The following is a 26,481-nucleotide window of genomic DNA, read 5'->3' as shown; positions in this document are numbered from 1 at the left end:
CTCAATACACTGTGATCTTGATATTTTGATGTTTCAAATATTTTTTCCACTAAGTGAATTAAATGTATCACAAAATCTGAAGACCGTCCAAATAGAAAGTTATTTATACAACTTAATATCTGTAATAGTTAAAAATGGTAAAATAAACATAAACATTTTCTGATGATATAATAATATAATAATATATTTTACTGTAATTTATTGTTTGAATTCTTGAGTCAATTGAAGCTAGACCACCATGGAAAACCTGAAAGCACTAGACGGCCGTTTCATCCTAGTATGGGACTCCTCAGTAGCGCGTACCCACAATCCCGCGTCTCGAAATACGAACCCAGGACCTATCGGTCTCGCGCCGGAACGCCTAGACTTTAGACCACTGAGCCGGCATACAACGGTGCTAATGTCTAACTTCAACCCGGTCTGTCGTGAGATAGTAAATCACTTAAGGTAGTGCTGGACGGTGGCAACAACCTTCACTTATAATACAACGACATAAGCTTTGATCCAGATGGGTGTATTCAATCAGCATCAGCTAAATGGTAGAATGAATGTCCATTGAGGAATCATATGCAAAATACTGAGGCTATAATTTTGGAACAGTTGATACAACAAATGTGCTGACGAAAAGCAAAACGAGTTGAGTCTGAAACAGTAGTATAATACTATCATTACTATATCAGTTTCACAAAAATTGAGAAAATATTAAAAATCAAATGACTGCGCAACGTTACTTCGTTGTACGTTACCGTTGTACAGTGTCACAACAAAACTTACCGAATTTCATGAAATACTCGTCTAAAATGTAATTTGTTCCAAATATTCCAAAACGGAAGAACTACGAATATCCATTGATTAAAAGTACCTAACTATTCAAGTATCCTGTTAAATAGAAACTATTCAATAGCCTATATCCAATAAGTAACGCGAAGACATTGTTATTATTATTGATAATATATTTTATAACCCGCGGAATCGACCATGAGAATTTCTCAAATATCTCAGTCTGCATACAAATAATCATTTTGTATAAATATATCGTAGATATTTTTTCTGGCTTTCAAGTCGTTTATCATTATCTTGTGTTTTGTAACTAAAACATTATACTACTGATAATTTAAAAGTAAATAAATACTCGTTTGTAAATATCATAATTCCTAAAACGACTGCATCAATTATTATTATTATTATTATTATTATTATTATTATTATTATTATTATTAATGGCTTTATTCAATATTATATTTTGGTACAATATAGAATTCTCAGCACAGGGTATTTCAACAAGTTACTTACTGAACAACGAACAAAAAGGCAGTAGCAAATACAAAAAGAAATAAAAAAAACTACAAACTTTTAAAATTAAAGACATGTTAAGAATGTAAGTTATTGACTAGGTTAATTCTAACAACCTGTTAGTCACAGAGTATATTTGCTAGGTAAGGTATTATAGAACTTTTATACTTTTCCTTGCGTGCATGGATTTTAATGTAATTACATCTCGTTCTACCAGAAGATGCACAAGGAGAAAGATAAGAGTGAAGGGGATGGCTAGTATCTGATAAAATAACACCTGCTAGGAGTTTGCATGATTTTAAATGTCTATCCACAACCATATTAATTATGACCTCGAAAGATTCACCACACGTCTTGCTAACTGCCTTCGGCACTCTTCGCAATACAGCAAAGTCTTTTCTCAAAAGCCCGGGAAAGAATAATGGAGAACAGTAGAGAATAATAGGTAATATCCAAGAATTGACAAATTGTAAGAGTAAATGACGAGTAATTCCAAGAGCATGCAATCTCTTTATATAGTAGGTCAGACGGAAAACCTTCTTCGATAACAATAAAACGTGAGAAGACCAAGACAGATCAGAGGAAAAGGTGACACCAAAATAATTGACCTTCGACACTGAGTTTATCAAAGAGTCTCCGATGGTACAAGCACTATGGGATCTCAAAATAGTGTTTATATTCCGTTCATGTCTCATGCTAAAGTTAACAGCTTGACACTTAGACGGATTAAGTATGAGACCATTGCCAACAGACCAACAATCAATACGAGACAAAAACTCATTCATTTCTATGGGATGTGACATAGAAGAGTGTACTCTTCCCATGCTTTCCATATACTTTGGGTAGAACACGAATTATACAGTGATCCGAGCTAGACAATGGAGCACGTTTACGAGTCGCATATATACCCACATCATTAATGAAGACGAAGTCTAGATGAGCATCCACACGGGTAGGAAAATCCATTACATTTTGGTGACCTAGTGACGTAAGGAAGCTACAGTCACATGAATTGAAATCACCACACACAACTGAAAGTGAATCACTGAAGGCAGTAACAGCGAACTCAGTGAATTCATCAGCAAAAACAGATAGTGCAGATGATGTGCAATCTGGAGTAACGTAGATATTGGTAACATAAACATATTTGTATTTATTCAGATGTTTTGGACGACATCTTAGAGTTAGACAGTCGATAAAGTCATTTGAAAACTTAAACACACAAACGAAGATCGACACCAGTTTATGTTTACAAACGTAGCTACACCGCCACCACACCTCTTTTTATTGTTCGATCGATCCTGACGATAAATTTTAAAATCACGTAGTGATACAAGGCAGTCATCCTGTAAATCATTCAACCAAGATTCTTGAATTATGATGACACCACAATTACGATACATATTTTGACTAAGTAGGAATTGCAGATAGTCCACTTTGTTGATTAGTGATCGGCAGTTAGAATTTAGTAGCTCGGGAATCGACATACGATTAATGTTCATTCTCTTTAACGCATATTGTCAACCACCACGATGCCTTTTATAGTACTTTATCGTAACTTGTGCAGCGAAAGGTCGTAGGCTTTTTATAAAAGCGCCTGAATAGGTTAGGCGATTAATGGACATAATTATAAATTAAAACAAATGAAAAACAAATAAGTTGTTGAAATAATCAGATGGCAGAAACAGGTAGCCCATATATTCAAGCAGGCCGCCGTTTATATGGTTATATGAAGTGGATCGACCATTTCTCTTTAAAATACAAGCCATATGTTGATCACAGAAAAGATCTTCTAATGTCTTTGAATAGATATACTGAAACCATTTATCACGCGCTGTGCAGATTAAGTTTAAGCATTCGAACATAATACTGAGATTCTTGATTATAAAATATGCCAAAATTATCAGTAATAAATCAGATAGTTCTAACTATGATCCCATATAGAAAAAAACTATTACTTTGGTAGATTTTCTAACCAAACAGACTATTGTAGTTTTACACCTTTTCATTGAGCACACTGAAATTTAATAAATTCGTATGATGTTTCAATTTGTCAGAACAGACTACGAGTGTCGAGAATCTACAACATTGTGAGTTCATGAATAGACATATTACCACACGTTTAATAGATGAATACAAATCAAACTAGTATAATATAGCCAAAAAGATAATCAAGGTTTCTTCTTCTACGTTTATTCGGTAAAGCTTGCTTCTTGCATACATTCAAATATTCTTTTTATCCTAATAGTTACAAGTAGGTTTCAGAGTTTTATTAAATCTTCATCTAGATATTGAAGATATACATTTGTAAAGTCTTTTATCGATAACCATCTTATTCACATCTGTTTATTCACATCATTCTTATTGAGATAAAAATATTTTTTCCAGCAGTTGTTTGAATTACCTATCAATTATTAAATCTATTGACCATTTACGTTAAATTTTATTTTCCCATCTACGAAAATGAAATAAGTATGAAACATTTATTTCCTTATAAAAACATCACTCTTGAAAATTTCAACGGATTTGACACTATCTATTGTGTCCCATATAACCTTTATTTGCCTATGTAAAATAACTCTCTATATATTTTCTTTTATTCTCTATGAATTCGGTCATTTATCACCCTTTATGATTTCATATGCCTGAACTTGACAATATGGGATTAAATTTAAATTAAAAAAGAAACTTGAATAAAATCCTTCTAGATTTAATTTCCTACATTGTCCCAAGAATAAATTTTAGTATAATTATTATCAATTTGGGTTAAATAGGTCTCTAACTCTCTTTTTATTTATAACTACAAAAGTATGTTTATTAGTTAATCTTGTTTTAAGCTTTCATTAAAAAATTCATTGGCCTTAACAACACCATTTCTGAATATTGAAGATTCCGTTTGCGAATATTAAAACATAACATTAGCCTTATTTTCACATCTAGTATTTGTTTGTAATTTTCCGCCTCTTTCCGTTTGTATTCTTCACTATCTAATTATTTACACACATCTTATTACGTAATGATTTTAATGTTTTATGTTGACTATTCCAAGTCTATTTACCCACATTTGACCTTCGATTTCCAACGTTTAACTATTGATAAGACTTTTGTTATCGTATTTTATTATTGTTACTACTATCAGTACACCTGTCTTCCTACTATCAACTTGTATTTTTACTTATTGTGTGGTGGCCCATTCTATTTCATTGTGATTATTGACCTATATTTCCTTGATTGGTTTAACATTTTCGTATAATTATTCATGTATATTCGAGTAAAGCTTGATGACGATCTAATTGAAAACAATTGTTCGCTTATATATGTTATTATTTCCCATTTATAGTGTACTCAGTATTCCAAACTCATGTTGTACGATTACGGCTGTATTTCATGATGATATAGTTATTAAAAGTAGTTAAATAGTATTTTTGAACTTCCTTTTAAATTTTAAGTCTGATAAATCACTATGAAGTTTTCATTGTACTGTCGATATATGGATGATACATTTATCCTTTGTAACGAGCATACGGACTTGATAAGAACACTCGAGCAATTCAATACAGGTCACCCGTCCATAAAATTCACATGTGAGAAAGAAAATGGGGGGTAAAATAGCCTTCCTAGATGTTCTGCTTACAAGGAGAAAAGATGGATCGCTAAAAAGAAACATAAACAGGAAAATGACCTGGACGGGTCAATATACTAAATTTTTCAGTTTCGTTCCTCTACAACAAAAAAGGAACCTTATCAAGACACTACATCATAGAATCAAGACTATATGCACTATGGATACGATTGAAGATGAAACAAAGACATTGTTTACAACCCTGAAAGAAAATGGATATCCAGAGAAATTTATAAATAAAAACTTAGCCAATAAAAGACAGCTTAGAGAATGCCCAACGATAAATAGAAAGCCTCTATATATACGCTTACAATTCAGAGGCGACGCGCCGAGTGAAATGCTAAGTCTTAAGTTAATTAGATCAATTCAACGGACTTTTAACGCAGCTAAACTACAACTAGTATTCTTCACACGACCAATAATCACTCCAAGGTTGAAAGATAAATTACCTAGACTAGTCACCTCCTTCTGTATCTGTCAATTCAACTGCTCCTGTGGAGCAAGTTATATTGGCAGATGTTCTAGGAATTTGTACATTCGGGCTCGTGAGCACCTACCCGTGTGGTTAAGCAAAGGTGTTGTCAAAACTGTTAACAGCTCCATCTTAGACCATTTAGTCCAAACAGGACATACAGCCAACATGGAGCAATCTTTTGCAATAATCTATCGTGTCAACAGCAGTCTACCTAATTCCGTCAGACTGCGAATCCTACAGACGGCTGAAGCAATTGCTATTCGGATCAAAAAGCCAGAGCTTTGTATCCAAAAGAAGTATGTTCAGCCACTCCTTTTACCCTGGCCAACTAGCTAATAATCAATCTTATAATGTGGTGACGTAATCTGATTAATGTTCATTTTATGTCCCAAACTTATTATTATTACTGTTATTATTATTATTACTATTATTGTCTTTACACTTGATAACCCCTTTTTGAGGAATTTATTCAATATCCACCCCTGAATCTACTATATTTGACCTAATTATTTTACATATTACGCAATTTCCGATTTGTAATCACAATATTCTCTCTCTCTCTCTCTTACCCCATGTTGACCATATTTATTCTGATAATTTATCTCACAATTTTATTTCACTTATAAACTGATTCAAGTTAACACTTCATATTAGTTAGCCCCAACATTAACGATTTTATTTATATAACAAATAATTCCTGATTCACATATTACAATTTCCAAATGATGATGTATTTTACCTTAAATCTGGCCAATTTTATGGAATATTAATCTGGATTTATAATTGCAGAACCTGATGAGAAATTATTGAAAAGAATATTCTTCGTTCATACAATTGTGTTTTTAATATAATGGGAATTTTTCATCACTATAAAGTTCCTTAAAATAGAGTATTTAAAGCAGAAGAAAACCTATAGTTAACAGTATATTTCATATTAGTGCGATATTCGAATATCTATGAAAGTGGAATATACAAAAGTTAAATCTAGTTAATTCACAGGTGATAGTCATTATTATAACATAAGAGTAAAGTTATATTCAGTGGATTTAGTAAACATTCCATGGCCATTCAATCTACTTGTATCTTATTTAAGTAAGTGAACAATTATCTCATTTATCCAGTCATTAAAACTTGATTTTTCATCAGTGACATTTTATTTCATTAATTTGTGATATGTGTATCTAGACGATGTTTTATGCAGCATCTATGGAAGAACTAGTGGAAAACGATCAAAATTCACATAATATTGATTTTTCGAATAAATTTATATCGAAAAACAGATGTAGCAACGGAATCTCCATTTTCCTTGATTGGCGTGGTTTACTTTAGGAATTTCTTAAATGAAAATACTACCATTTAATTTAAGTTCCCAGAAAATGTCTGATCACGGTTTGTGCAAGGTACTCTGTTAATATGATAAGACAAAAGATTTAGAGCACATTTAAAACATGTAAAGTGTACAACATATGGCTTTAGTTTAACCCAGGAGATATGATATATTACTCACAAAACAACATTTGTTGACTGCTGAATTGAAAGTTACTAGAAATCTTTAAAACGAAGTTATATATTCTATCAAAGATACAGAAGACGAATAGGTTAAATGAAATTGAATCACATCTGTACTAAAGTGATTTCTTAAAGATTCTGTAGATAGAAAAATTAAAGTTGAATACAAGATAGAGTCAAAATACCAGCCATAACTTTTATTAGTACTCTCAATTCGTACAGTATAGATACACTGTAGTGAATTTTTTTATCATTGATGAGTCCGCCTTTTGTTCGCATAGTTAGTCCAAAATATTCCGAAGAACCTGAAAAAGATATATTGTTACTAATAATAAATACTTTGCATTTGAAGGATTTTTCAACTTTTGAAAAAGATTCACGTACTGAAATATTCTCAGGAATTATTTTACAAGGGAACTAAAACTAGTATTTAAAAAACTGGAGTTTCTGATTTCAGTAGACCGACTGTTACTCATAGGTGATTGAATATCGTAGAGAAAACCTTCACTTAGGAATAAATATGTCACGAAATTTCATGAAGAGACTACTGGAGAAGAAAACACTCAGAAGAATGTGTGACACGATTTTGAAGAATATAATTACTCCTAATGTTTATTCTGTATAACATATAATAAAGAAGATTACTGTGTGTTGGTTGATGTTAAACAATAACATAACTTTTGAGTCCTTTCAATAAGAGTATGAATTAATTATTCATGTAGTCAAGTTCGTTAGACATACACCGAAATAACTCATTAAACATCACGATTGTTTCAATATTTACAAATCCCTGACAATATTTTAATTGATTTGATCTCAACAAATATTTTATTCCAATTTCAATCAATAGTCACTAACTTGGGAGTAGATTTCCAACATTTCCAGTGACTAGCAGTAATTACTTCAGCTCGCCTGGCATCACGGCTGAGTGGTATTAACTGTTGATCAAACCATATCGTTAACTAACTAAAGTAAAAGTTTGAGCTAACTGGTTTAAACTTACCAGAATAAGTGTATTGCTTTCACCCAGAGATTTGGAACTTTAAGGCTCGATTCCATGTGAGATAGCATAGATACTATTAGGAAGTCCCAAGTTAAGATAGAATATTTCTCATGTTTTATTGGTCTTCTAGATTATGTTAGTCAACGACAAGTTTTTCCAGCCTAAATATGATAAATAAAATGGATATATTATGAAATTAATCTATTGGAGATTTGTCACGATTAACTCATTTCTCACAAGGTTAAAATGTATTTTGAAATAGGAATCGCAAATTTATTCGCCAAAATTTATAAATTTCATATACCTCTTATCTGATTTATTTCTTCTCATACTCCACAGGAATCTTTTACCTTATTTGATTATAAAATAGTCACAGCTTCAGAACAGAAAAAATACCGATGCCCCAGAATATTTAACGGAACTATTGTTTTTATCTTATCTTTTGAGATCCTAGGTCAATGATTAGGATAATTTTTAATGTTTCGATATTAGAAAGTAAAACCCATAGGTTCTCCAAAATGATAAATATCTGTCCTAATCGAGTAAAAGTCTACACACTTCGTCGGTGCACATATCTCAAACTTACTCTATTCATTTCACTTGTAGTCTATAGTATAGTTTTTACGAACCTGGAAATCCCCTACTGTAGTGTTTGCTACTGACATCAACAGATATAAATAGTATGTATCATCAATCGAAAGTGAAATACCTGGCAGCAGAAGGTTAAGAAGAGTGAAGAAAACAGGACGAGAACAGTGAATAATTGCTATGGAAATGAAGGAACAATAAAGTCTGTGACGATTGATTGACATTTGAAAAAGGAACAGTCAAGTTTGAGACAATTGATTAACATTTTCCCAATAAAGAACTTACTGTATGGTTCTCAGATTTTACTAAGATGTTCTGTAATTTTATGTTCAAATACATTTGGTTGTGCCCACTTATGTTCTCCTTCACTACATTACTTCTTCGGTTTGTTTGATTGGATTTACAATAATATTACGTAACAGTTTCTATGATCAAATAAGAAGTAATCAAAATATTTATTATTCCCATTGGTTATCTTTGATAGAATGTATATACTTCACCGTATATATCCTATATATTTAGGGTATAATCCTTAGAAAATATAAATATTTCCCATATCATCTTCTTTATAATTATTGAGTTATTTAATTAAATATAATCAATAATGTTGTGAGAATAGTAAAATTACGAATCGCAATTACCGATTCGCCTGTTACTGTTGAGAAAACTGAATTGTTCGTTTTTATGAACAGATGATATTCATTAAAATACTTTTTTTTAAGAAAACATTTTCATTTGTTCTTTATGATGATGAGAAATCAGTAATTTAATTAACTTTTATAAAAATTTCTTCAAGGTAGTTCCCACTGTTTATGGATAAATATTATTTGGGAAATCATTGATGATCAAGGATCTCTTATCGTTGTAAATGTTTATTTCATAGAATAGTTTCAGCAACTAATAGCTTTCCAAATATCGATAAAGCCATTTACTAATAGGATCATAGATTCACTTTTATTTAGTTTAAAATTATTTGTTGGAAACTGATAGATCAATATTTTAAATAAAATGAAGTCAGAAAATTTAGATAATGGGACTTAGTGATTTGATATTATTGTATTGATCTTAAGATTGTAAATTTGTCTTCTAGACGTATCAAATATAAACGGAAACTATGTTTACTGAGCAAAAATGGATAGTGGCTAGAAGTGGGATCCAGAACGCACATTTCGTCCTATTTGGGATTCGTCAGCTGGGTGCACCTGCATCACAGATTTGATGTTCACTTTGAGACTCGAACCCAGTACCGTTCGCTTCAAACGCCACCACGTTATTCACTTAGCTACTGAATCCTGGTAGCCACCTGCTTATGAAATGGGGTGAAGTTTAAATTCACTTGGCGTTGTTTTACTTGTGTCTTCCCAATCGCAGTCAATTGCAGCCTTAAATAACAGTGGGAAGATACAAGTAAAACAACACCAAGTGAATTTATGTTTAGTGACTTTACATCTTCACCAGGTTTTATAGATCTGATATTAACTGAGTATGGGAAACACATTCACATCGCACAAAGTTATTAAATTAAAAACAAAATCACTTTTTCATCAAAAGGTTGACCTCTAGTCTTAATTGTATGTTAGAAATTAGGTGCTTTGCTATTTATATCTTATTTGGATAAGAAGCATAGAAAACTGAAAGGATTCTCGTGCAGGTTTAGTGGGCTTAACAACAGTTGATCGTAATTCATCCAATTTTAGAGCACGAATTATAAAACATTTTGTGTAGGGAATATTTATGCATTATTACTTACGCTTGTTAATACCCATGGAGGAAGGTAGGCCAACCACCACCATTGTGTATTCAGCTCTGTTCTGGACAATCCTTCCAGGTGTTTTCAGTTGTTATTCAACCATTTGGTGCCTGCTTCCGATTCCCGATGCAGTGTACTCTTTAGTCTTCCCTGAGATTTCCGAAGAATCTCGGCTTTCAACATGAGGCGTCATAATTCTTCTGAATAATGATCCTTCAACTTCCGGGACATAACTTAAATAGTTTAAATTGTTTTTTTCTTCTGTTAAGTGTTTGTTTATCAAGGTTGTTTTCTACGGGATGGGGTTACTGACCCAATACTCAACCCTCCTTTACGCGAGCTTGGAGCCGACAGTAACCCTAGAATAGCTACGGGCGGAGTTATTTATGCAGTATAATGCATTTTAATTAAATGAAATTTAGTTACATTGTCATTTATCTCAAGACTTTTAGTTCCATAATTTTATTAAGCAGTTGATGAATAAGAAGGTTGTATAGAATATTGTGAGTAAATATGTCTAGTCATATAACGAAAGTGGACAAACTTATTCAACTGCTTTCTCTTTCACCACAGAATCCCTTCTATGCAAAATTAAATTAAAAACCATATATTCATTTTGTTTAGATCACAAATATATGACTCTATTTTTCTTACTGAGTAATAACTTAATGTTGATGTATGTGAATAAAGTACTTAATGTATCAATAAACTTTTATTAATTTAACAAATAAGGATCATTTTGAAAGGGATTATCACGAAATAAAAATAGTTTCCTGGAGTTCTAGTGGGAAGCAGTGACCAGTGGGGTTCAACCGGGTCTGTTGTGAGATAGTAAATCACTGAAGACAATAATCAACGGTGGCTCAATTTTGTGGATTAGTCGAAGTTAGACATTAACACCGTTTGATGCCAGCTCAGTAGTCTAGAGGTTAAGCGTTCGTGCGCGATACCGACAGGTACTGGATTCGAATCTCGCTGGGGGCTGGATCTTGGATGCGCACGGCTGTAAAGTCCCACAATAGGACGAAATGGCCGTCCAGTGCTTTCAGGTTTTTCATGGTGTTCTAGCTTCAATTGACTCATGATGTCAACGAATAATTTACAATAGTAAAATTTAAAGAAATCAGTGGCTTGCAATTAATTATACTTACGTTAAGTAAATATAAATGAACACTAGTCTTCAAATTTTTAACTTTTGTTATCAACTTAAATAAAAATCAAAAATAGTTTCCTTAAGATCACGACGTTTTTGCTTACATACTAACTGAATATTGTTTCCAAATGTCATTAGTTAACGGTTATATCGTTTAACAATTATTTTACTTTTAACTAATTTTTTCTTCATTTATAGTATGCATTATTTGCATATATAATAAATAAACATTACACTCTATTAACTATGTAACACTTTACATGGAGTTCTAGTGAGAAGCAGTGACCAGTGGAGTTCAATCGGGTCAGTTGCGAGATAGTAACTCACTAATGACAATGGTGGATGTGTCGCTCGATTTAGTGGATTAGGTCAAGTTAGACATTAACACCGTCGGATGCTAGCTCAGTGGTCTAGTTGGTTAAGTGCCTGGCGCGAGACCGATAGGTCCTGGGTCCGAATCCCGAGGCGGGGGCGTGGATGCGCACTGCTGAGGAGTCTCACAATAGGACGAAACGGCCGTCCAGTGCTTCCAGGTTTTTCATGGTGGTCTAGCTTCAATTGACTCATGATCTCAACTGCTGAAATTAAGTAAGTTCATTAAACTTCAATTATTCGGATGTACACATACAGATACAATAGAATCTCAGCTATTCAGCTAGCTTAAATTAGAATATATTGGCGGTGATAAATTCTCGACTTCGAACAAGGCTAGTTATTCACCAAAGAAATCTATTTTCAATAAATTTATTATCTGGTTGTGTATAATAATGTATTTATTAACCAGTTTTGAGGCTTAATTTCATTTATATATATATATATATATATATATATATATATATATATATATATATATACGAAAACTCCTTCTAAAGCCCCTCTGGGGCTACTGCCGGCTCCAAGCCCGGATAAACGAGGAGGGTTGGGTATGTGGTTAACGACCTCATCCCGTAGAAAACTAAATCGCTATAATAATGCTAACCAGAAAAAATTATTCAAGTAATATATGTATACGATTTTACAGCTTGATAATAAATTTGCTGATAGTGATATATTCTTTGAAATTTGTATTCGCTTCGATGTTCTTATGTTTCTTTTTTATACTTGATACAGTTTAGTGAAAGTAGAACACATGACATTAAAAAACACGCCTTTATGAACATTTTTTTCTAATTTTGCTTGTGAACAAGTTGACAGTTATTGGGTGTTTTTTTTAAAACACAACAAGAAAACTCTGATCTATGAAACTAGATTTTATCTAAATAATTTTGGACAATGTATGTTCATTTATTTACAAATTAGTTTAGTCTCTTCTACTCTAATAATTTTACAAATTTAACAATACAACAGTCAGAATTTGTCAGACAAGTAAACACAATTCTCTTTCAGTATACAAATAACGTGCACGTATTCAATATGAAAGTATCTACTTTTAAAGATTGAATATGCTTATTGTGTTTTTTTTAAATCAATAAATACATTCTGCATAGCAACCACATTTAATATTCACATTATGATCACCAAATAGTTTTCATCAGTAAGTTATTTTATTTCGAAAAGATACAAATTAGATAATTTAATAGGTGTCATTGACTTTTGCCATGTTAATTTTCACGTGAAAAAATGGCCAGTCAGAATATCGACATACACGACTTTATCCATGTGCAATACCAATAACGCGTTGATCAACACGTGCAGCCTAGAGTCAATTCATAATCTTTATTGGTTCTTCTTGCTTTGCTCAACACGTTGAGTTCAGAACTTAATCTCAGCCTTCACTGTATGAATCATGTATTTCAGACATACGCAGTTTACATACAAACAATTCGGATAACATCATACCATAAAATAGAAAATAACAATTATAAAATATCAAGCCCAAAGTGGTTGCGAATGTGAGAAGCTATAACTAATATATTGAGAATAACTTATGAATAATAAATTGTATAATAACAATCAATAGGTCAAATGAAAGCTTATGATCAAAGAATACTAATATATACATATATAATCTAGTTACTGAATAATTATCCAATACGGATATTTGTAATAATAGTCTGTAAATAAGTCCTAACAGTTACCATTCATTTATTTTTTGTTAAAATATAACACTAGGGAAAAACAATTCACAAATCATCATTAGAATAGGATAAATCAATGACATTTCATATAACATTTTATCCAATCACTTTAGGACAATTATATTTTTGGTATAAAATAATTCCCAAACATATGACATAATAAAACTATTTTCAGTTTCTATTTGGAAGAAACTGTGCTACCATTAAATATTTGAGAAAGGAATTTCCTCTTCTAAATTTAAAAGCTTTCATGTGAGTTTTTATTTATTTATTTATGGTTTTAAACTTATGTTAGGTTGTTTAAAATGATCAATTTCAAATTGTCCACATCTAATTTTTATTGAGAATACTTCTTTTTTTACCACGAATCAGAGTTATATGATCAGCTATTACGCTACACACAGAACAATAAGCTTTGAGTAGCTAGAAATAAATATTTTCTTTTTTCTATTGTTTTTGTATTTGATCTGATAAATCTATATAGTTATTCAGAACCTAGTAACTGAATACATAATACCAAGTTCAATCTTTACCTAAACTATCGGTTATAATTTCGTTGGCATTTTCATATATAAAGCAATGCTACTTATGTAGACATAAATAGTATACATCAGTCAGAAGTGAAATGCCTGACAGCCTGACAGGTTGGGAAAATTGTATCAAAGTGAACGAGAATGTAAACCGAGAGTAATTGTAATAACAATGAAGGAACGACAAAGTTTGAATCAAATGATGGAGAGTTTGCAAATGAAGTATTTAATTTACGGTTTTCACAGTTTATGAAAGAACTCTGTAATTTTGTATTAAAGTAGATTGGTTGACACCCTCCCCCAAATGAATGTTCATTCACTACAATCAAATGTTTATTTTACACCGTTAATAGAATAGCTTATTTTAAAAATAACTCAATGTTTTTCAATGTAAAAGTTATCAGTATTCACTAATATGCCTTGAGTCGACATAAAGTTTCTACAGATGATGCTTATATATACAATGAGCATTTTTATTACTAACGGTGTTTAATAAATAAGACGTTTATGAATGTCCATAAAAACAATGTCTAGACATCTACTGAGGTGGTTATTTTGAGAAATGTCTCGTATAGTTTTAGATAACAGTGTAAACCAGTGTTTTTAATTATTATGTTGTGATGGGGCATTTTTAAAAAATAGAATCTTTGGTCTTGTGTGTCAACATAACATGATGAACTGATCAATCACTTCACCATTGTTGTGATAACTGGTTAGAATTATCGACTAAGCATTAAATTGTAATTTAAAAATTCCTTCCACAGTGCTACGTAACTTACAGAATTCTAGTGATACTCTTCTTCAGAAACTCGATAAAACATAGAATGACCTAAAATAAAAACGTTAATTCTATTTAAAAATTCATTTTTCGTTAGAGGTTGGTTTGAAATGTTAGCTAATGTAGAAAACTGTTATCCGTAGTCGTTATATTAATTTTAAGAGTTGACTAAACTAAATTGCTAGTTTATTGAAGTCATGACATTTTCGATGAAATCATGAACAGTCCAATCCTAGACTTCTATAAAAATCTAGAAGCGATGGACGGCCATTTCATCTTAGTATGGGACTCCTCAGCAGCACAAATCCACGACTTCGCACGTAGGGATCGAACTTAGAACCTTTGGCTGCTGTTATGCTGGCTGTCTTGGCTTACATTTTTTGGTGTGTAAGGGAGAGAAGAGTTAGGCAATTCGCGAAGTTCAACTTGTCTAGGTGCAACCAAACTGCTCATTGTATTCCGTGCTTTCTCTCAGATGCCAAGGCCTTCATAATCCTGTCGACCACCAGACGAAAGAGATAGGGCGAGAGTAGGAAGCCTTGTCTGATCCCGGTCCTCACCTGGAATGCATCTCTCAGCTGTCCTACATGTACAACTTTGTAGTGTAGTGCGTCGTATGAATTTCGTATGATTTTGACGATCTTCCCAGCTACCAACTCCAAAATGTTGAAGAAGCTTCCATAAAGTCCTCCTATCCACACTATCGAATAGTTTCTGATAGTCAAGGAAGTTGATGTATGGTGAAGAATCCCATTCAATGATTACTCAACGACGATCTTTGGTGTAGTGATTTGGTCTGTACACGACTGATCTTTACGGAATCTAGCCTGTTGATCTCGAAGCTGGACGTCTACTGAATCTTTCACCTTGATTAGCAACACTGTTGAAAATGTTTCCTGATACTAACAGTATTATTGATTATAATTTATTTATTTTAATTTTTTCCATGTTCGGATTTAATAAACTCATTAAATAATTATGAGAGCAAATTAGTTCAAGTATAGGTTTTAATAAAGTCTTGATTGTTCGATTTATAATTTGACTTTAGCTGGTGTTGAAAATGTCTGACTCAGTGAATAAATGTGTTTTCTTGCATTCTTTTTCGTTGATTTACTAAAATATTTTTTTTCTGTTCTATTCCGAACTATATTTGGAAACAAATAAATTAAATGGAAACGCAAAAAAACATTCCCCGTTATAAATATTTAATTAGTTTGTGTGTAATTGTATTGAAATATATTTACTTATATTTATTAATTTAAAGAGTCAGTTACGTCAAGTTGAGACAAAGTTAGGGATCGTTCTCTGTTAACAACCAAAGCCAACTCATTTGAACAAATTTAAACGGAACTGGACGTGAATGAACATTCACTTCTTCTTCCATGACCTTTAAATACTGAGTATTATGTGCTGTACATAATCTTCAAGCCAGAAATAACTAGGGACCTAAATAATGTTTGAACCCCCATTGCCATTTGTATAGTTCAGCAATAGTGAATTGCGCTCACACTATATAAAATATTTTAAGTGTTAGGCCGATTTTTCTCTACAATAATGTGAGGTGAAATTTAAAGAAAAGTGGATTAGTTGTATAATTTGCATCAGGGGCTTCTAAGTAATGGACTTTAGAATTCACTGTTTATATTACAATACCCAACAAACTATAGATAGTTCGAGATTAAACCCCTTTTTTCTAGTAAACAGAAAATATCTCTGCCATTAATATATATCTCATCCAAAACAACTACAAATTAGTAAATCATTCTATGCCTACAACCAGCTGATGGGTTACTGTCATAAAATTTCAATAAAATATTAGAAATTTTGCACTGACAAATTAACCTTACAAGCTATAATATTATTTTCATAAATTTGTAGACAGATTTTAAAATGATTACACAGAAAATATGTCAACATTCATTTCATCTTTATTCGTTGTTTTCCTATAAACCTGGTTCAATTTATCATATGAGCATCTAAATAAATGAATAGAGATTTTAGTGGATATCATCCTAGTGTACTATATTTATGTTGTTATAGAATGTAATTTCAGCTTCCATTTTTCTCAGAGCACAACACATTGAGAAGTGAAACCGACTTTAGATCAACAGAACCATATATAGCTACATTTTTAGTAAACTAAAAACTTTAACGAAAGTGATAATTTATTTTGTATCCAAACATGACAACACTATGATATTTTGTATACACGTGTTGATTCAGTTTCTTTTCTAGTTATCGAAATCCAGTCTGTTTTAATTGTACCCTACCTAGAAAAATGGTAAAGTTTAGTAATGAATGAAATTTATGATTTTATTCAGAAATACAGAATATATTCTTTCTCATATAGTAAATGGTGAACATCACATTTGATTAGAAAAATCTCTCATGGTTTCATGTCAAATACCGAACAATCTATTAAAATTAGCATGATTAAGCATTTTCTAAATAACTGACGTTATCAGGATTAACTCCTTCCTATGTATTCAAAAAAAGCTTTATTCACCATTTCTGTTTATCACGATCTATCTGTGGGTCACCCTCTACATAAGTCATATGTTAAATGCTCTTAACTCCTAACACTTTTAAATTTATCTCTGCCCTTCTCTTATTTTGAATTGCGTGTTAACTTTCCTAATTTCAGGTGAATTACTTATGATCATTATCATAATTACACGGAAAATATTTCTCTTAATACATATTATATCTAGACGACCTTATTAATGTTATTAACATTACTACAATTATCTCAACCATCGCGATACAGATTATATTCATGTGATTTATCATATTTCACTGATTGCAATTCAACAAATTACAGCAAATTTTACTACCCCTTGCTAGAATGACATTTGTAATGAAGGCATGCTGGACATATTGAAGCATTTACATGTCCTAACTCATAACTTATTTGTGTATACGTTATTTTGTCCAATGTAATTTGATCATTTTTACTTTAAAAATTGTAAAATCTGTTGATAAATATATGGAGAACATTTGTTCAGTCAAATACTCCTTGTTATTAGAAATAGTAAATTACTTCAAAAGTGAATCAAGATTTGTGCCTGTTTTATTAATTATAAATCCTTCATTAACAAATAAATCACTCTGTAATTAAAAATCATATCTTTAAAAGGCGTTGTTACCTTAATTAGCTGTTTTCTGAAATTCTAATTGTGTGCCTATCAGGATTCAGTAGCTAAGGGAATAACGCGATGGCGTTTGAAGTGAACAGTACTGGGTTCGAATCCCATAGTGGACATCAAATCTGAGATGCAGGTGTCTCCAGCTGATGAGTCTAAAATGGGACAAAACGCGCGTTCCGGGTTCCACTTCTACCCACTATCCATCTTTGTTTATAATGCTTGTGAATTAGGGCGATAATGAAGCCATACGCATAGTATGCACATATGCCAATAAGAGACTCATCAATTACAGTCCTAAATATCAATGGGAAGATTCAAGTAAACAATACCAAGTGAATCTATTAGTGTATTTATTTACAATTTCTACATTTTATTAATTCATTCTAAGTTAACCAAAATTTTGTAGGTATTTTTAAATTAACCAGTTTTTATTTATAATTAGTTGGCAGAAATTTTAAAATTATAAGAAATTTGAATTAACCTCCCAAAATGATTAGTTATGCTTTATCAAGATTAATAAAGGCAGAAGGCACCATGGTCTTAGTTAAGTTTGAAATTTTAAAATTTGTGATTTTGATTCAGATCATGAGTAACAAGTTCACTATATTAATCCAGCATTTATCCAATCTCATTCATTTATGAAAAATGTACTTTTTTACTGGTTCGTTACTAAATAAGGCATATAGAGAGATGTAATTGCACTATGTTGTTGAAGTTACTCACTTTGTGAAGAAAAGTATTTCTATGGCAAATGTGGAGTTATATGATATCTAACTATTTATTACTAATCCTTTATAGTTTTAGTGTTACTGGTTTCCTACTTTCAGTAACTGAAAGTATTTCTTGCATAATAACTTTATTTTCCTTAAACATGCCAGTCATTTCAAGCATCCATCAAACTTTACGTGGCTTTATATCCTTTTCATAACTCATGAAAAAGTTAATTAGCATTTCGCATACTAATAAAGAAAATTCTAGAAGAACGAAACTGAAAGATTATAATATTTATTTTACTTTGTTAATTAGGTCTCAACATGTTTATAGGTTGCTGATGTTTTAGTAGATGGCAAATTATTCCTTCCGTTCATGAGTGAAGTATAATTGGTCAAGTCCTAATCACGATCGAATACATTTTTAGGAAGAATATTTGTTATACATCTCTAGAGCAATTGTAATTACACTAAGACCACATTCGAACTATGTTTAAAACTAAAAACACCATTTTTCTTAGTGTATTTTAATAATGGTACTGCCGTTTCGGTTATTATGTTAAGCCTACATACCTTATTCTGGCTTTCGGACAGGTCAACCTATTCATTCTATATGAGTCATATTTTGACCTTGTTAATTATTCGCTTACTAATCTTGACTGTTTTTGTATAAGTGCTTAGGTGTGTACACTTCCTATCCTATTCATCACATGTTAGTAGCTTATTTTTGTGTGACGATAAATATTAACACTTGACTAAATGGAGTTGGCTCATGAGCCTTCTTCATTGCGCGTCATTTCAATTCGCTCTCTTCTCTTCGCTTCTCTGATATTTTGTCTGGATCAAAGATCGTATGAAATATACGTATTCGAGATCCATTCTCGTATTTGACCTATTTAATTCCGTTATTGACTAACTCGATTTAAGTCGATGATTATATACGAGGATTGACGATATGTATATCTCAATAGCAATCAAAAATGATCAAACTGGAGTCAGATCCCTGGCCACTAAAAGACAATAGTTTTTCCATTCTTTTTGTTCCAGGAAAGGTCATGAACATACATTAGTGAAAACCCCTTCAAAATCATGTACAAATAATAATGAATGCATTGGATCACACATAACTCCCAATAATTCTACGAAAGCCTATAACACTGAAGTGAGTCTTATTAGTTTTAAAATGAGTATACTATTTAGTTTAATGCCGAATTTTAAGTTAAGTTTCGTCCTTATCACTGATAAAGTATATCAGCTGTATTGTGGAATTATTACTTTTTTATGAGTAACTCATATATTATAAAATATCATAGCTTGAAAGGGAAGAAAATTACATTATTTTTATATCAGTATAACATTTTGAGAAAGGATTAACCACAATTCATGAAAACAGGAAATTATGTATAGCAGAGAGATTACATTTTTCATTTATATAGTGAGCTTAATAAAAAAAAAAGCTACGTAATAAATACATACTGATTCTATTTGTATTTAATGATTGTTTATTTAGTTTATTGAACTAACCAGGATTATCTGGACAGGAATTGGGACAGTTGGTTCAGTAATTACAATATGCAGCATGTTAATTGCTATATTGATATATACAGTATATCCGTAAGTATTAGTGTTACGTAGGTTATATATGTTTATCTTTAATATTACTTACGGATTCCACAAAATTTTGACAAACAATTTTTTTTACAAACTACGGTTGTTAATATTAAAATTTGTCAATAGGGAATTTATGAAGATTGTTCATCTTGAATTAAGTCTTCATCACGGACTGATGTAAGTCGTAGTTTCGGATTTCCTATTAGTTTGAACTCAGGAATTCACATAGTATAGAAATCGACATAGTCAGGTCAAGCTAATGGCACATTTCTATGGAAGAATATTTAATTAATGGAGTTTAATCAGTTATACAGTGAACAGTTCATCATCAATACATTGAAATGATCTCAGTGACTGAAATTTTAAGAAATTCCGACGGTTCACCCACCAAATTTGTCTGGATTCCTTCACGGTGATAGTCAAAATCGGCATCCAACATATGTCAAACTATTCGTTTAAATATTGACAAATATTTGTATAAATTCATCATCAGTGTTCCCCAGTAATATCACGAGATGGGAATGTATACAACTGAATATCATCTGGTCTCACATTCACCGTGAGACATACATCTTTTGAGTGCTATTCTGAGTTGGATTTTTACAAAACAATAACGAAATAATTCACTCTTCCCACCTGTTTCTTAGTGGCTCTCAAGCGGATGTTTGATTGCGATTAAAAACGATATAAAATGAACCACTATTTAATCAAATTTACGTTTTAAAATGTCCTCTGAAGATAAAATACTCCGAAATTTATTTACATACGTCTTTGTGGATAAAGCGGAATGAAATTATTTGTTTTCGTTTGATATTGCTCATAAAATTCATTCGTTTTGTTTTAATTGATGAAACTGACATTACAAGGAAAATAACGCGAAGCTCCAAACGTCGTTAGCTAAGTCATGAAAGTTTCAAGTTGAGTGATCTAAGTGCGTCAACTGTTATGATAACTGCAAATGGACTAATACTATGTTCGAAAATATAAATCAAATATTTCTACTTAGACACTAGGAACACAACTTCAGGGAAGAAATATTTCTTTGTCATTTGCTCATCATCAAGGCAGAACAAAATATATTTGAAGCACTAAAATAAAGATTACTAGGTATAATTATCGTCTTACCTGAATCCATTAAAAATTGTCCGATATGGCTGCACTGTTACTTAGCTAGTTAAGTAGTAGTACTAAATACGGGATATGCTTTTCAACCTACTTGGAACGCATCAACAACAAAAAAATACTAACCCTTACAGATTAATTCATCCCCTCTGGCTCTCTGGACTCAATGCCTCAATCGATAATACATCAGAATTTAAAGTGATGGGAAATGGATTCAAGTCTCAGCTCAAGCACCAACACTGATGGAGTTATATCCAACTGACTAGTCCTAAATAAGATTAAATGCGCTTTCTGAATTCCTGTCTTAGCCAATGGATACAATTTACTGTAAATTTTTACTGTTAAATCATACACAATCGAAACTTCAAAATATCATGATAAATTTGTTCACTTTTAAAATCTGATAAATTTATTACATTTATGCATTCCACTTTCAATAGCTTTATCTTTGAATTTAAAAGTAGATAACCTTGGAGCAGAAAATCTTATTATTTCTTCATACCTCATGATTATCCGTAGTAATTATCCACCAGTAAAATCTTTTGTCATCATCACTGATATAAGTATCTTTCACAAGTATCAAAAACGATAAACATTGGAAGAAACTTCAGTCTGATGCTTAACTTTACATTCAAACGCCTAGACATATTTCGATGCAGAAACCTAAGATACTATGGTATCTCTTAGAAAATACCCCCATCTGTGGTCATCATATTGTAGTAGACGCTACTCACAAGATTATTTGTAAGTAGCATGTAATGGAATGTGACGTTGGAGTTACAGTAATTGTCAGACAGAGTAAAGAATTTAATTACATCGAAAGCATGGCGTTGACAGAAAGCTTGGAGGTTAATGGAGAAGACAATTTAGACTGCAGAACATACCGGGAAATGCCAATAAACGATTGGAAGGCTTTGTGTATATATTATGTAAACACTTTACTTGTTATCACGTTTCGCGCTATGACTAGATTCAATGTATTACAACAATAAATAAGTCATTATTGTTTTTTCCAATCCTTCACAGTCAATGCAGTTTCCATCCTTGTGAATTTAAAGGAACATAATATCTAGTACTATTTTGAAATATCTGACTCAATGAACAGAAATTCAAGAATACAGGCCCAAGGACACTGTTATCGCATCATACTAAAAAATTGAGAAAAATTCAAAAGGATTTCCTTAATGAAAAATTGTCAGAAAATGCAGCGAGACCATAATCTATGGACGGACCGATCGAATTTAAGATAACAGGTCTCGATTTTTAGCGCGAAATTCATACACTCATTTGGCTAAATACTTTAAAGCTGATGTCAGTTCGTGATGAAAACCCTAAATCTAGTTCTTAACTATCAACTGTAAATCATAATCACAATTCCTCACTGATTTATAACGCTCATTTAGTCCTAGTTAGTAGATGAACGTTCTCAAGGTCATCTTAGCGTTGCTCAAAGGTCGTCCATAAATTATAGTCTCACTGAAAAAGGTGTTAGTTTTCTTAACTGAACTAATTTTCAAGTAAAATGTTAATTTACTTGTTATTTTCAGATGTTTACGAAATTTCAGATTTAGAATACATCTTCATTTATTCTTCGCATTACTACTGGAATCTATTGCACAGCTTATATTGTCTTATCTTTTGTTAAGTAAAGTTAATCAAATAAATCTGAATAATGTTGAAAATGAAACAATACATCAACCATTTTCAAGTTCAAAAGAGATGATGTACAGTTCCAATTCACAATCAGTATGTATTTAAAATATCTTGTTAGATTTTATCATAAATAATCACTTCAAGTTTGTAAATGAATATGTATTACTACTTAAAAACACTTTACTAATATATATATTGACTAGTTTTACAATCAATTTCAAGCTTTAATGATGTTATTACCGGCAGTTGGATGATGGTAAGAGTTTTTCTGATTGAGAAATCAAGATAGATTTATTAAGTCACACAATGCAATAATTTATCAAGTGTAATAGTATACTTGTAAATATAAAAGTGAAGTACATTGCAATCTATATTATCGACCTAACCAAAAATTATACACCCACTAATATTCGTTGGGTCATTATGATTGTATATAAATATGCAGGTTCACGTTCATAAAGTAACTTATCAGAATATCTCTGAATATGGTTCATTACGTTATCCTGATGATTAACTATTTGATCAACTATCATTTTGGTTATAATGTGACTACTGCATAAAACTATTGATACGTTACTTTAAGGGCAGAATTTTAGACTACTGTCTACATTGTTTGTCTTATTTACTGGTAGAATGTAAGCCAGTATATTTACTGACTGATGACCGATCTAGAGATATTGCCAGTTGGTGATATGAAACTTAGATCAAAAGTTAAACAGTTGTCAATAATCATATTCGTCTCACAAATCCATTCATTCAGCCTCAAATATATACTTATTTTCCAAAATAATATTCAATAACATGTCTGTTAATAATGATAGTAACAATAATGTTAATAATAACAGGTTTGCTAATAATGATAACAGAAAAAAGTAAAATAAAAAAGACACAAAGAGTATGTCTTTCCGACTGTACAACTTTGAAGATGAGTCCACTGAAAAGAGAATTGTTCGTACAAAACGATTTGTTATACATCTAAAGAAAGAACAGAATTAAGTAAACATATTGAAGTAGATTATATCAGCTAATAAAGCAAATGATAAGCAATTATCAAGTAGATCACATATTTATCACGACTGAACATCAATGTATAACTTATGAGACTAAATCTTGTATTCAAAAGGGATTTGTATAACTATAACTTTCTCAGACATAATATTCAATGAAGAAGAGTAATTTACACATAACCTAAGATAATCTTTTTCAATTTTAGACATAAATACTAATGTAGAGCCATGATGTCTTGAATTCAATTCCAAATGAAATAGTTCTGTTTATAGGGATAAGGCTAATACTACAATTAGTACTTGGTGTGAATGAATGGTTGCAACTATCTGATAAAAAGCTGTTTATGTAAATAAGTTTAGTTCGAGTACGTGCTTGAATTCTATTTCTTAGGATAAATTTCATTCTCAACATCTTTTTAGCCTAAAAGAGTAAATTCCTGTCTCTTTAGGTATCCTAATAAGATCACTGATATTGATCGGAAAAATAAAATAAATAATTACATAACAAAAGGAAATAACTGTAATACTTCTGATCGTATGGCTCTGATCCGTTGCTGTACACTACAACAAATGGAATCCGATTGAACTAAATAAATTAAGTTTCAGTAATATGAATATGCTAACTTTATTGACAAAACCAAAACGTCTATCCGTATTTATAGAAAAAAATCACTACCCACGTGACAACACAATAATATATTGAATATTTGTGAGCCGCAACTAATGACATTTTAAATAAAAGACGATAAACTAGTTTTGCTAACCCTATCAACCTACATTATACATTTATCGAAAATAAGGAAACATCGGATAGTCGTTTCACTGTAGTATAGGGCACCTCGGAGACAAACACTCGCAATATTTCTATTGAGAATCGAACTCACGACCTTTGGTCTTGAGTGTGAGCGCCTAACTCGTAGACTACGGGGCTGAAATCCAGTGGTGCATATGTCTAATCTTAATCAATTCATAACATTGCGTGATCATCATTAAGGGTCTACAACTCACTTCTCTTTGAGTGGATTGTGTGTGAACACGTCGGATGAGCCACATTCTATGGAGAAACAGCTGCTCAGTATTTCTCGGTTTTTAATAGATGTATAACATTGTGATATTCATAAAACTCAACAACCTCCACAAATTTCTACACTGATACTCCTTGTTTGTACTGACTTTTCTGTCTTTTTTAACAAGTGAATGCTAAATGAAAGTCTTTATATATGAACTGATTAATTGCTACTTGTATTTAAAACAATTATTATAATTACGATTGTTACTGCTATTATTATTTCTGTTAACGAACATCAGATTAGGAAAACACATGAAAATGATTCTGATCTCTTTAAAAGACATCAAACTTTAGCTAATAATAATTATTACAGTAATAATTAAAACTTGAACATTATCTTTGCCTATCTTTAATATGCAGACTTGAATCTAATGTTTTCCTGTTTGATGATCATAAATAACCACCATTATTAGTTAAAAAGATTCAAATCTTTGTAATTTAAATCCAAGTGTGTATCAAACAAGGGTGTTCAGTTATATCACAAAGCTAAGTGATGCTTAAGTTTATTTTTCTGAAAATGAATAATAGTTTGTTGTTTTTTTCAACATGTACGGACACAAACTGAAACAATTAAAAACAACGAGTAATAACTAAACTGTTAAGTCACTCTAGTTCATCCCACTCTAATTGACTAAACTGATAGTTATGTACATCTATTCAAACTTGACAATCTTTGATCTATCTATACAATGATTACAATACCTTTTAGATCGTTAATATTGAGAGCCTTAGAGAAATGTAGTTAGTATAATAATGATAAATAACTTTCAAGTAATTTACATAATCTTATAGTTTATTTTGAGATATACTTTGTATTACTGTCAAAACTCTATGGTTTTATTTCAGAAAAAGATTCATATATAGAAATTGCAACTATTTCTAATGATTTTTGATGATACAGTTTATTAAACTGAATTTATATACTTTGAATGCTACACATTTCAAATGAATTAAATTATTCATATTAAGAAACTATGTTGTCAACTAGAACAAATCAAGTATTGTAACACACCAAGTGAAAGAATATCTCTTGTTTATTCACAATGTGATTTAGTTTCAATCTGAAATTTCTTATTACTCTATTCATGCAAAACTAAATTATATAGTAATATTGTTATCACGAGTAGCATTACCAGCTAAATCTAAAACTTCCGCAGCCAGATATTCAAGAATCGCAGCTAGATAGACTGGAGCACCAGCACCAACTCGTTCAGCGTAATTGCCCTTGCGTAGAAGACGATGTACACGACCAACAGGGAATTGGAGACCAGTACGGGCCGACTTTGTTTTAGCCTTACTACGAACTTTTCCACCTTTATCGCGTCCACTTATTACTTTATCTGCAGCAATTTGGAAGACTCTCCCGGTCTCCCACACTGTACGA

At 31.5% G+C, this 26,481-nt stretch overlaps 1 protein-coding gene across 1 annotated transcript in view; it reads left to right on the top strand.

Moving 5' to 3' along the window:
- Positions 1-13,632: 13,632 nt before the first annotated feature.
- The window catches only part of MS3_00001696 (uncharacterized protein), a 96,151-nt gene continuing 83,302 nt past the window's right edge, over positions 13,633-26,481 (top strand). Inside the window, exons 1-4 of the mRNA XM_035729616.2 lie at positions 13,633-13,723; positions 19,683-19,797; positions 20,146-20,249; positions 22,916-23,114. The gene's annotated coding sequence lies outside the window, so the exon portion shown is untranslated. The remainder of the gene's footprint in view (positions 13,724-19,682; positions 19,798-20,145; positions 20,250-22,915; positions 23,115-26,481) is intronic.

The sequence above is a fragment of the Schistosoma haematobium genome, chromosome 1 (genome assembly GCF_000699445.3).
Source record: "Schistosoma haematobium chromosome 1, whole genome shotgun sequence".
Lineage (NCBI taxonomy): Eukaryota > Metazoa > Platyhelminthes > Trematoda > Strigeidida > Schistosomatidae > Schistosoma > Schistosoma haematobium.
This window is presented reverse-complemented; position numbering and strand designations above follow the sequence as displayed.